The sequence below is a fragment of the Cebus imitator genome, unplaced genomic scaffold, assembly GCF_001604975.1.
Source record: "Cebus imitator isolate Cc_AM_T3 unplaced genomic scaffold, Cebus_imitator-1.0 Scaffold329, whole genome shotgun sequence".
Taxonomy (NCBI): Eukaryota; Metazoa; Chordata; class Mammalia; order Primates; family Cebidae; genus Cebus; species Cebus imitator.
The window spans coordinates 3351313-3362827 of NW_016107644.1; the positions used below are offsets into that span (position 1 = coordinate 3351313).

The 11515-nt window shown below is 45.0% G+C and overlaps 3 long non-coding RNA genes across 3 annotated transcripts in view; all 3 read left to right on the forward strand.

Moving 5' to 3' along the window:
* The window catches only part of LOC108286848, a 6904-nt gene extending 3154 nt beyond the window's left edge, over positions 1–3750 (forward strand). The window contains exons 2-3 of the long non-coding RNA XR_001818105.2: positions 681–832; positions 3694–3750. This is a non-coding gene — a long non-coding RNA (uncharacterized LOC108286848). The remainder of the gene's footprint in view (positions 1–680; positions 833–3693) is intronic.
* LOC119467770 lies at positions 3739–7972 on the forward strand. The gene is made up of 2 exons (XR_005196393.1): positions 3739–3791; positions 7708–7972. It is a non-coding gene; the product is annotated as an uncharacterized LOC119467770 (long non-coding RNA).
* A 328-nt stretch (positions 7973–8300) lies between these two features.
* Positions 8301–9399, forward strand: LOC119467768. The gene is made up of 2 exons (XR_005196389.1): positions 8301–8621; positions 8926–9399. It is a non-coding gene; the product is annotated as an uncharacterized LOC119467768 (long non-coding RNA).
* The last annotated feature ends 2116 nt before the right edge of the window (positions 9400–11515 follow it).

Genomic DNA, 11515 nt, shown 5'->3' on the forward strand with positions numbered 1-11515 from the left:
AAAGTGCTGGGATTACAGGCTTGAGCCACCGCACCCGGCCTAGAAATAGTTATCTTTCATCCTTGTCTTTCTGTGTTATTCTGTCATAAAGAGGGGTGTCATAGGGTAGAACACAGGCCTAAAACCTCTCAGGCCCAGGGTTTGAGCTGGCCCTGCAGGCTAGTCAGTTTTGCAGCTCTGATCAGATGTGTCCAGTTAGACAAACTTTGCTATGGATCCCTGAAATAAAAACTGGTTCAGATTCTCCCTCCTTGAAAGCTTGAGTTGTGACCAAGTGGGAGTGATGCAGGGCAGGCAAACCCCAAAGTGGAGCTTAGCCAGGGAGGGTTCTTGGCTTTGCCCAGGAAAGAATTCAAAGACAAGCCAGGGGTAGAAGAAAACAGCTTTATTGAACAGGTGGCGTTACAGCTCTGTGACTGCTCCTGCAGAGCAGGGCTACTCTGTGGGCAAAGAGTAACAGCTCAGGGCAGTTTTGCAGTCACATTTATACCCACTTTTGATTGCATGAAGATTAAAGGGTGGTTTATGCAGAAATTTCTAGAGAAGGAGTAGTAATCATCCGGTCATTGCCATGGAAAGGGGTGGTAACTCCTGGGTGTTACCATGGTAATGGTAAGCTGATGTGGCACGGTGGCCGGCATATCTGATTGAAACCTGCTTTTGCCCCAACCCTGTTTTAGTCCTCAACCTGGTTAACTGTCCAAGCCCTGCCTCTGGAGTCAAGTCCTGCCACCTACCTCGGGAACACTCTCTTGGTCTCTGCCATTCAGAGGTAGTGATTGGCAGGTCACATCCTGTGGTCAGTCTGAAAATGGTTGGGAACCCAAGACAGGTAAGATTTTAAGCAGCACAGTTTTTTTTTAGAATGTGTCAAGCTCTCAGTTTTTCTTAAGAAGTCCCTGCCAGGTGAGGTGTCAGAGCCCCCGCATTAGGAAGTGGTCAACTTTCGGGTTGGTAAAAAGAGTTTACTGACAACAGTATAGGTTTGAAAAAGGAAAGTTTGGCTGGGCATCATGGCTTTTGCGAGTAATGCCAGCACTTTGGGAGGCCAAGGTGGGTGGATCACCTCAGGTCAGGAGTTTGAGACCAGCCTGGCCAACATGGAGAAACCCTATCACTACTGAAATATAAAAATTAGCCAGGTGTGGTGGCACGTGCCTGTGGTCCCAGCTACTCAGGAGGCTGAGGCAGGAGAATCGCTTGAACTTGGGAGGTGGAGGGTGTAGTGAACTGAGACAGAGCAAGACTCTGTCTCGGGGAAAAAANAAAAAAAAAAAAAAAAAAGAAGTTTGCTAGGCACAGTGGCTCACACGTGTAATCCCAGCACTTTGGGAGCCTGAGGTGGGTGGATCACCTGAGGTCGGGGTTCAAGACCAGCTTGGCCAACATGATGAAACCCTGTCTCTACTAAAAATACCTCCCCCCCAAAAAAAAAATTAGCTGGGCATGGTGGCGGGAGACTTATAATCCTGGCTACTTGGGAGGCTGAGGCAAGAGAATCGCTTGAACCTGGGAGGCGAAGGTTGCAGTGAGCTGAGATTGTGCCATTGCACTCTAGCCTGGGCAACAAGAGTGAAACTCTGTTTGCGGGGGGGCGGGGTGGGGGGGTGGGGAGACGGGGACACGACGGACAACAAAAGTTTATAAGTTCATTAGCAAGAACGCTACAGAAGAGTGTAGTGGGGTGCCTCATCGAGAGGACTGAGCGTGCTGGGTGGATTTTTACTTAGGGGTATTTATAGACCTTAAAGTGGGGGCATAACAGTAATTTGGACCATATTGGCCATGTAGGTCATGATAAACGATTACATTTGTAGTAATTTTGTTGCCTTAATGTCAGCAAGTGTTGCACAATGAGTTTCGGCATGGCATTCCAGAGATGTATAGAAATTCTAGTTACAATTTTTTGGGGGGAAAAGAAATCTGGAACCAAATGCCTGCTTTAGATAACAGGGAAGTCTAGACACTTCTAATTTTCCCCAGATAAGGAGTTTTGCCTCTGATGGCCTGTTTAATGGCTGCCAGGTGGTCTTTGCTCCCTCTAAATTTCTCAGATAAGGAGTTTTTGTTTCTAGGGCCTGTTAAATGGTCACTAGGTGATTTTCACTCTCCTCAGTCCCATCTATAAAGGGCTATTGTTGTCTTGATCCTTGTTGCCTGGTCAGTCCTCAGAAAGTCCAATCCCAGCAGGGCCTACCCTGTGTCACAGGTTAATGAGTCTGTGACCGGCAGCCCTGTACAAATCTGTGGGTTACTGGAGGGACTGTATGTATAAACACCATCCTTAACTGTCTCTGGCAACAAGAGTCTTTTGCTATCTTTGCCTATTCCTGGGAGTGAATTTTGGGGGCATCATTGGATCTATCTCTTTTGTGTCCTCTCTAAATCTGGGAAATTGCCTTTTGGGCTTTCCATGAAGAGGCTTATTGGATTGAGTTGCTACTGAAATAAATACATCATTGGAAATTCTGATTGTCAGTAGCCAAAAGATGAATCCTTTAAATTAGAAAGATCCTTAAAAAAAAAAAAAAAAAAAAAAAAAAATTTAGAGTTTTCTTATTCTAAACAAATGCCTTATTTGTATTTGTTGTATTTGTGGGAAAGTTGAAGGAAAGACATAATAGTGTTGTGGCTAGCCTTAGAAACCCTCTTCACAAAATTAAAAAGCAAAAACCTGACTTATAACAAGTTAAAACCCTTTGTATGCTCAAACCGCTTGCTTTGGATCCCTGCAGGATTCACAATGAAGACTGCGCCATCTTGGAAACTACTTAAAATTCTGTAGTTTCACTACCATGGCCTGAGTTCAATTCCCAGTAGAGGAACCAGTCCCTTTTGGTTTGATATTTGTGTGACTTTTGACTTTCTTTTTTTTTTTTTCCCCCCAAGATGGAGTCTTGTTCTGTCACCAGGCTGGAGTACAGTGGCATGATCTTGACTCACTGCAACCTCTGTCTCCTGGATTTAAGCAATTCTCCTGCCTCAGCCTCCAGAGTAGCTGGGATTATAGGCACACGCAACTATGCCCAGCTAATTTTTTATTTTTTGTATTTTTAGTAGAGACAGGGTTTCACCATGTTGACCAAGCTGGTCTCGAACTCTTGACCTCATGATCTGCCTGCCTTGACCTCCCAAAGTGCTGGGATTACAGGCGTGAGCCACCGCACCCAGCCGACTTTTGACTTTCTGGGGTACTCATTTGTTATTAATCTTTCCCCCTTCCATGGACAGCTTTGATTTCCTTTCTTTTAACTGTCTTTGGGGTGGTTCTGGGTGTTGTAAGGACTGCTTTGTGCCTCTTTGAAGATGCCTGTGTGTCCTTGTTAAGTCTATAACTTTGGTTAAGGCTTATTGGTTTTGATGAGTCACTTGGGAGAGTACCTTTGGTTAAAAAAAAAAAAAAAAGCTCAAAAGCCATGGATATCAGCTGTTTGTCTCAGCTAAAATATGATCATAAGATATTTGAAAGGAATTTTTTTTTTTTTTTGAGATGGAGTTTTGCTCTTGTTGCCCGGGCTGGAGTGCAATGGCGTGATCTTGGCTCACCACAACCTCCACCTCCTGGGTTCAAGCGATGCTCCTGCCTTAGCCTCCTGAGTAGCTGGGATTACAAGCATGCATATTAGTTTTATTTGGTATGTAAGCATTATACAGAACGCATGGTCAAATAAGAAATAATGTTTAACTTTCCAGGTTGGAGTACAATGGCATCATCTCTGCTTACTGCAACCTCTGCCTCCCGGGTTCAAGTGATTCTCCTGCCTCAGCCTCCTAAGTAACTGGGATTACAGGTATGCACCACCGTGCCTGGCTTACTTTTTGCATTTTTATTAGAGACGGTGTTTCTCTATGTTGGTCAGGCTGGCCTCAAACTCCTGACCTCAGGTGCTCTGCCTGCCTCAGCCTCCCCAAATGCTGGGATTATAGGCGTGAACCCGGCAACTTTCTTTGAGTTCTATTTGAATAAAGGTGTTATTAATGTGTTCCAAAATGTTACAAAATTCCTAAAATTCTGCTATATCTTGCTATAAGTCATAAGTATTATGTTAAATTGTTGTATGTCACACAAAAAAACAAATTTCCTTGTCAATTGCGTCTTTAACTATCATTTTTCCAAGTCATCTGTCACCCACAGTCAAGTATTGTTTTACTTTGATTCTTTTTAAAAAGCAGCTTGTAATTAGTTACAGTTCAAGACTTGCTTCTCCCTCAAGGAAAGTCATGTAAAGTACCCTGACAAGTACTTTTGAGTACAGGTTTCTGGTAACTTTGGAGATCATACCATTGGACTAGGTAAAAAAAACTTTCCAGGACTCTAATAAAAACACACACAAACACTGATGGGTTCATGAAGATTGACAACCTAGCATCAAGCAGAACAAGAGTTAATCATATGGACTGAACTGACACAGCACTAAAATTATTATAATTATTATTTGAGATGGAGTCTCACTCTGTTGCCCAGGCTGGAGTGCAGTGGTGCTATCTTGGCTCACTGCAACCTCTGCCCCCTGGGTTGGAGCAATTCTCCTGCCTCAGTTTTCCAAGTAGCTGGGATTACAGGTGTGTGTGCCACCATGCCTGACTAATTTCTGTATTTTTAGTAGAGAGGGGATTTTGCCATGTTGGCCAGGCTGGTCTTGAACTCCTGACCTTAGATGATCCACCTACCTTGGACTCCCAGGGTGTTGGGATTACAGGCGTGAGCCACTGTGCCCGGCCTGAAATAATTTTTTTTATGACTCTGTTTGAAGCATTGTTGATTTTTTTTTTCTTCTTTTGAGATGGAGTCTCACTCTGTCACCCAGGCTGGACTGCAATAATGTGGTCTCGGCTGACTGCAGCCTCTGCCTCCTGGGTTCAAGTGATTCTCCTGCCTCAGCCTCCGGAGTAGCTGAGATTACCGGTGTGCACCACCACACCTGGCTAATTTTTGTATTTTTAGTAGAGATGGGGTTTTGCTATGTTGACCAGGCCGGTCTGGTACTCCTGACCTCATGATCTGCCCGTCTTGGCCTCCCAAAGTGTTGGGATTACGGGTGTGAGTCACAGCACCTGGCCTGTTGATTCTTTTTGTGGTTTGGTTTCCAGAGTCAAGAAAACATTTTTTCTTTTAAGCTGTTATAGCTTATAGCAATTGGGTAAATTATACTTTTGTGAGCAAAATGGAAACATTTACCTTTCTGTTTACCTGATTTCTCCAAATTCAGGAACTATTTGTGAGTTTTTCCTATTTTGTGGCAATATAGTTATTTTCATAAATTCAAGAAGCATCTGTTTTCTGGCTGGGTGTAGGGGCTCATGCCTGTAATACTAGCACTTTGGGAGGCTGAGATTGGAAGATTGCTTGAGCATGGGAGTTTAAGACCAGCCTGGGCAACATAGTGAGACCCCATCTATATTTTTTTAAAATTAAAAAAAAAAAAAAAAAGGCCAGGTGTGGTGGCCCATGCCAGTAATCCCAACACTTTGGGAGGCCAAGGTGGGTGGATCACCAGAGGTCAGGGGTTTGAGACCAGCCTGGCCAACATGGTAAAACCCCATCTCTACTAAAAAATATAAAAATTAGCTGGGTGCAGTGGCAGGCATCTGTAATCCCACCTACCCAGGAGGCTGAGGCAGGAGAATCTCTTGAACCTGGGAGATGAAGGTTGCAGTGAGCCGAGATTGCTGCGCCATTGCACTCTAGCCTGGGAGACAGAGCAAGACTTCATATCAAAAAAAAAAAAAAACCCATGTTCTTCCTTAGCAGGACACAATTGGAGACACTGGTTATTTTACAAATGCTTTGACCAGATATGATTAGACTGCTTTGAAGAATTGAGATTTCTTTATAAAGCCAATAAAAAGCCCCTTGGAAAGACTGGCCTGGTACCTGTATACATGGTTCCCTTACAAGGTTCCTGCCGTAGGTAAAAAATGTTACTTTGCTGGGTGCAGTGGCTCACGCCTGTGATCCCAGCACTTTGGGAGGCCAAGGCAGGCGGATCATGAAATCAGGAGTTCGAGAACAGCCTGGCCAAAATAGTGAAACCCGGTCTCTACTAAAAATACAAAAAATTAGCCAGGCCTGGTGGTGGGCACAGGAACCACAAGATATGTTGGAACCTGAAAGAGGAATTCACCCAGTTCATACTGGTATTACACATACTTGTAATACCAGGTATGGCAAATACTTGGGTTGGCTTCCTAGACTCAAGATGCCTTTAAAAGTCTAATTTGAGGCTGGACACAGTGGCTCACGCCTGTAATCCTAGCACTTTGGGAGTGTGAGGCGGGCGGATCACGAGGTCAGGAGTTTGACACCAGCCTGGGCAACACAGTGAAACCCTGTCTCTACTAAAATACAAAAAATTAGCCAGCCATGGTGGCGGACACCTGTAATCCCAGCTAATCAGGAGGCTACGACAGGAGAATCGCTTGAACCTAGGAGGTGGAGATTGCATTGAGCCGCTGCACTCCAGCCTGAGCGACAGAGCGAGACTCTGTCTCAAAAAAAAAAAAAAGTCTAATCTGAGATTCCTTTTTTTAAAAAAATTTATTTATTATACTTTAAGTTCTGGGGTACATGTGTAGATCATGCAGGTTTGTTACATAGGTATACACGTGCCATGGTTGTGGTTTGCTGCATCCATTTCCCCATCATCTACAATTAGGTATTTCTCCTAATGCTTCCTCCCCAATCCTCCCACCCCCTGCTATTCCTCCCCTAGCACCCCGCTCCTCAGACCCCGGTGTGTGATGCTCCCCTCCCTGTGTCCATGTGTTCTCATTGTTCAACACCCACTTGTGAGTGAGAACATGCAGTGTTTGGTTTTTCTATTCTTGTGTCAGTTTGCTGAGAATGATGGTGGTTTCCAGTTTCATCCATGTCCCTGCAAAGGAAATGAACTCATCCTTTTTATGGGTGCATAGTATTCCATGGTGTATATGTGCTACATTTTCTTTTTTTTTTTTTTTTTGAGACGGAGTTTCGCTCTTATTACCCAGGCTGGAGTGCAATGGCACAATCTCGGCTCACCGCAACCTCCGCCTCCTGGGTTCAGGCAATTCTCCTGCCTCAGCCTCCTGAGTAGCTGGGATTACAGGCATGCACCACCATGCCCAGCTAATTTTTTGTAGTTTTAGTAGAGACGGGGTTTCACCATGTTGACCAGGACGGTCTCGATCTCTTGACCTCGTGATCCACCCGCCTCGGCCTCCCAAAGTGCTGGGATTACAGGCTTGAGCCACCGCGCCCGGCATGTGCTACATTTTCTTTATCCAGTCTATCATTGATGGGCATTTGGGTTGGTTCCAAGTCTTTGCTATTGTGAACAGTGCCACAATAAACTGAGATTCCTTATGAAAAAGTTCTGGCAAAGCCAACTTTAAAAGATCCTGTATGGCCAGTCACTGTTCTTACTGGACTTTATGCAAATAATAAGGCCAATTATAATAATAAGACTAAAACTTATTTTGCAAATCTGTTGGTCTTACTATGATGTATCTTGTAGAGAAGGGGGACTGGAGGGAGAAAAATTGTGTTTTAGAAGAAAACTATAGTGCACCTGTTATTGGATTCTGGACTGACTGTTGTTTTTGAGTTATCATTTGCCTATAGTTTGGACTGAATCCTGCATTCTTTCCTAGCTCCAAGTCTCTAAACTAATACTTTCAAATTTTTCTCCCATTTTTCTGATTTAAAATCTTTGGAAATTAAAACAGCTTTTCCTGAAGCCCTGCAACTGAAGCCAGAGGACTTAAAAACTTAAGGAGAAATCGTCACAGGAACTTATGTATAAACAGCCTTCGTTCCTGTTGATATATGGACTACTTAGAAAGTTCACTTGAACACCCCGTTAGAACTATGATCCAGGAAAATCTGTCAGATTGCCATTTCAATCTGAAGATGCTCCAGATGCTTCGGATTGAGGCAAGCTGGAAAAGCTAGTCTACGGATGATTCCAGATATTCACCTTTTTTTTTTTTTCCTTCTGTTTCCATAGAATTGTCTCTTGTTAAAGATCTGTTTGTGTGAATTATATACAAAGTCCCAGCCCATCTGCAGTGCCGCAGCTTGGAATGGGACACAGCTGTTTAACTGAGTTGATCTAGTCTCAGGACTAAGAGACTGATTCAAGAAAATACAGCATGATACATCTATATTTTTTTTAGAGACAGGGTCTCACTCAGTTACCCAGGAAGTGGTACGATCACAGCTCTCTGCAGCCTTGACTTCCTGGGCCCAGGTCATCCTTCTGCATCAGCCTCCCAAGTAGGTGGGACCACAGGCACATACTACCATGCCTGGCTAATTTTTTTATTTTTTGTAGCAATAGGGTCTCCTTGCATTGACCAGGCTGGTCTGAACACCTGGGCTCAAGTGATCCTCCTGCTTCAGCCTCCCAAAGTGCTGAGATTACAGCTATAAACCACAGTGCCCTGCCGGGATGGAATTTAAATTTGTCCTTTTCTGCTTATCCCAATTTCTTTTTCCCCACCTTTGCCTATCTGTCATCTAACAATCTGTAACTCAAATCTCTTCAAAGCTGTGAACTTTCCTTTTCCTATGGGAAACTTTCTGAAAGTAAAGTCTCAGAGTGGGGACTGAAGAAAACCAAAATATTTTGCCCCAAAATGTATTTCCATGACCAGGCTCCATGGCTTACACCTGTAATCCCAGCACTCTGGGAGGCCGTGGTGGGCAGATCACCTGAGGTCAGGAGTTCAAGACCATCCTGGTCAACACGATGAGACCCCATCTCTACCAAAAATACAAAAATTAGCCAGACATGGTGGTGCACCTTGTAATCCCAGCTACGCAGGAGGCTGAGGCAGGAGAATCGCTTGAACCCAGGAGGCAGAAGTTGCAGTGAGCTGAGATTGTGCCATTGCACTCCAGCCTGGGCAACACAGTGCGACCCTGCCTCAAAACAAACAAAGTATTTCCTTGACATGGCTGAAGACAGTTACTCAGAAGGACTGGAAATAGAATAGCTAAAAAGCTGTCTTTTGTGGGGGAGATTTGCATCTGTAGCGAGAATCTACACTGATGAGGCTAGGCCTTCTCTGAGGCCTCCCCTTGCCTGATGTAGAAGAGTAACAGAGTCTGACACCTTTAAAGGTCTGAAGGGAACATTCATCCATTCTCTCTGAGGGCTGCTACCTGTGAGGTTTCATCGATAGAACAAGGCCACCTTTGCCAGCCAGGCCTCCTCTCCTCTCCCTCCTGTAACTGGTCTTGCCGCTGTAACCTGATTTTCCACCATAACCTGTTTATGGCCATGCTTTGAGTCCCCGTTCTTTCTTTAACCTCAAGATGGTATATAAGCTTCTGAATCCCATTGGGAGGTTGGGGTCATCACTCTGGTTCTCACTGTGTGTATGAATAAATCTGTATGCCTTTTGTCTTATTAATCTGGCTTTTGTCAGTTGATTTTCTGTGAATCTTTATAGAGCAGAGGGGAAGTTTTCTTTTGGCCTCTACAGTCTCCAGTTTGTCAAATGGAAATGCCAAACGCACATCTGAATGTTGACCAAAAAGAAATTTTGCTGAGGCAAAATTAACATAAGTAGAGAGTTTATTTGGGCCAAGCTTGAGCACTGCAACCTGGGAGCAGAGATTCAAGTTGCCCTGAATATACATCCTGATTGGCAACAGTTACAGTAGTTTTTCAAAGGAAAAGAGGTGGCTAGGTGTAGTGGCTCACGCCTGTAATCCCAGCACTTTGGGAGGCCGAGGCGAGCTGATCACTTGAGGTCAGGAGTTCAAGACCAGCCTGGCCAACATGGCAAAACCCTGTCTCTACTAAGAATACAAAAATTAGCCAGGCCTGGTTGCTTGTACCTGTAATCTCAGCTACTTGGGAGGGTGAGGCTGGAGGATTGCTTGAACCTGGGAGGTGGAGGTTGCCGTGAGCCAAGATTGTGCCATTGCACTCCAGCGTGGACGACAGAGTGAGACTCTGTCTCAAAAACAAAAACAGGCTGGGCACAGTGGCTCACAGCTGTAATCCCAGCAGTTTGGGAGGCCAAGGCGGGTGGGTCACGAGGTCAAGAGATTGAGACAATCCTGGCCAACATGGTGAAACCCCGTCTCTACTAAAAAATACAAAAAAAATCAGCTGGGCATGGTAGTGCACGCCTGTAGTCCCAGCTACTCGGGAGGCTGAGGCAGGAGAATTGTTTGAACCCAGGAGGCGGAGGTTGCAGTGAGCGGAGACCGCACCACTGCACTCCTGCCAGGCACCTGGCGACAGAGTGAGACTCTGTCTCAAAACAAACAAACAAAAAACAAAAACAGATAACATTGGCTATACATTATTCTTTTTTTTTTTTTTTTTTTTTGAGACAGTCTCATTCTGTTGCCCAGGCTGGAGTGTTCACTGTACCCTCCACCTCAAGCAATTCTTGTGCCTCCTCAGTAGCTGGGATTACAGGCATGAGCTACTGCACTTGGCCTACATTGTTCTTTGTGTCACACATTCCAAGAACATGGAGATAATGGGTGATGCAGCTGGTCTGGAACAAAGTGTCCTGAAACAATTGTCCCCAGCCGTGTTTGCAGAAGTACGGGATGACGGAGGCCCCACACTTGTCTCACTCAGCTGCACATCCCGAATAGTTCAGACTCTGCTGTGAGCTACCTCTTTTCTCATCAGTGTGAGAGCGAGCCCCAGAGGGGGCTTCAGTGGGTATTTTATTGTGTGTGGCTGTGGGCCCCGAGGTTAGTGTAGTAACTGGGCCCTGCCAGGGCATCCCCTCTCCATAGTCCCTGCCCCACACAGTTCTTCCCAGGACATCTCCCTCAGGGTGGTTCCCCCTAGTGTTATAGAAAAGGGGTCCCAATCCAGACCCCAAGAAAGGGTTCTTGGATCTTGCGGCGCAAGTATGAATTCAGGGCAAGTCTGCAGTGCAGAGTGAAAGCAAGTTTATTAAGAAAGTAAAGTGGGTCAGGTGCCGTGGCTCATGCCTATAATCCTAGCACTTTGGGAAGTTGAGGCGGGTGGATCACCTGAGGTCGGCAGTTTGAGACCAGCCTAACATGGAAAAACCCCATCTCTACTAAAAATACAAAATTAGTTGGGCATGGTGGCACATGCCTGTAATCCCAGCTACTGTGGAGACTGAGGCAGGAGAATCACTTGAACCCGGGAGGTGGAGGTTGTAGTGAGCAGAGATCATGCCATTGCACTCCAGCTTGGGCAACAAGAGTAAAACTCCGTCTCAACAAAAAAAGGAAAGTGAGGTGGTGAAAGGACAGCTGCTGATAAACAGGGTAGGACATTCCCAAAAGTCAGAGGAGGAACGGGACCACCCTAGGTACGATGCTTGTAAGTGTGGGGAGATGTGCTCTGCCACAAGGGTTTGTGATAAAGGATTACTTTTCTTAATTACTATATTTTGCAGGAATCGATGTTATATCCTTAAAGCAAAATTAGGAATGTTCTGAAGTCTGGGTCTGTTTAGGAAACATGATTAATTTGTTCCCTTAGCCGTAAATATCTTTTTTTTTTTTTTTGAGATGAAGTTT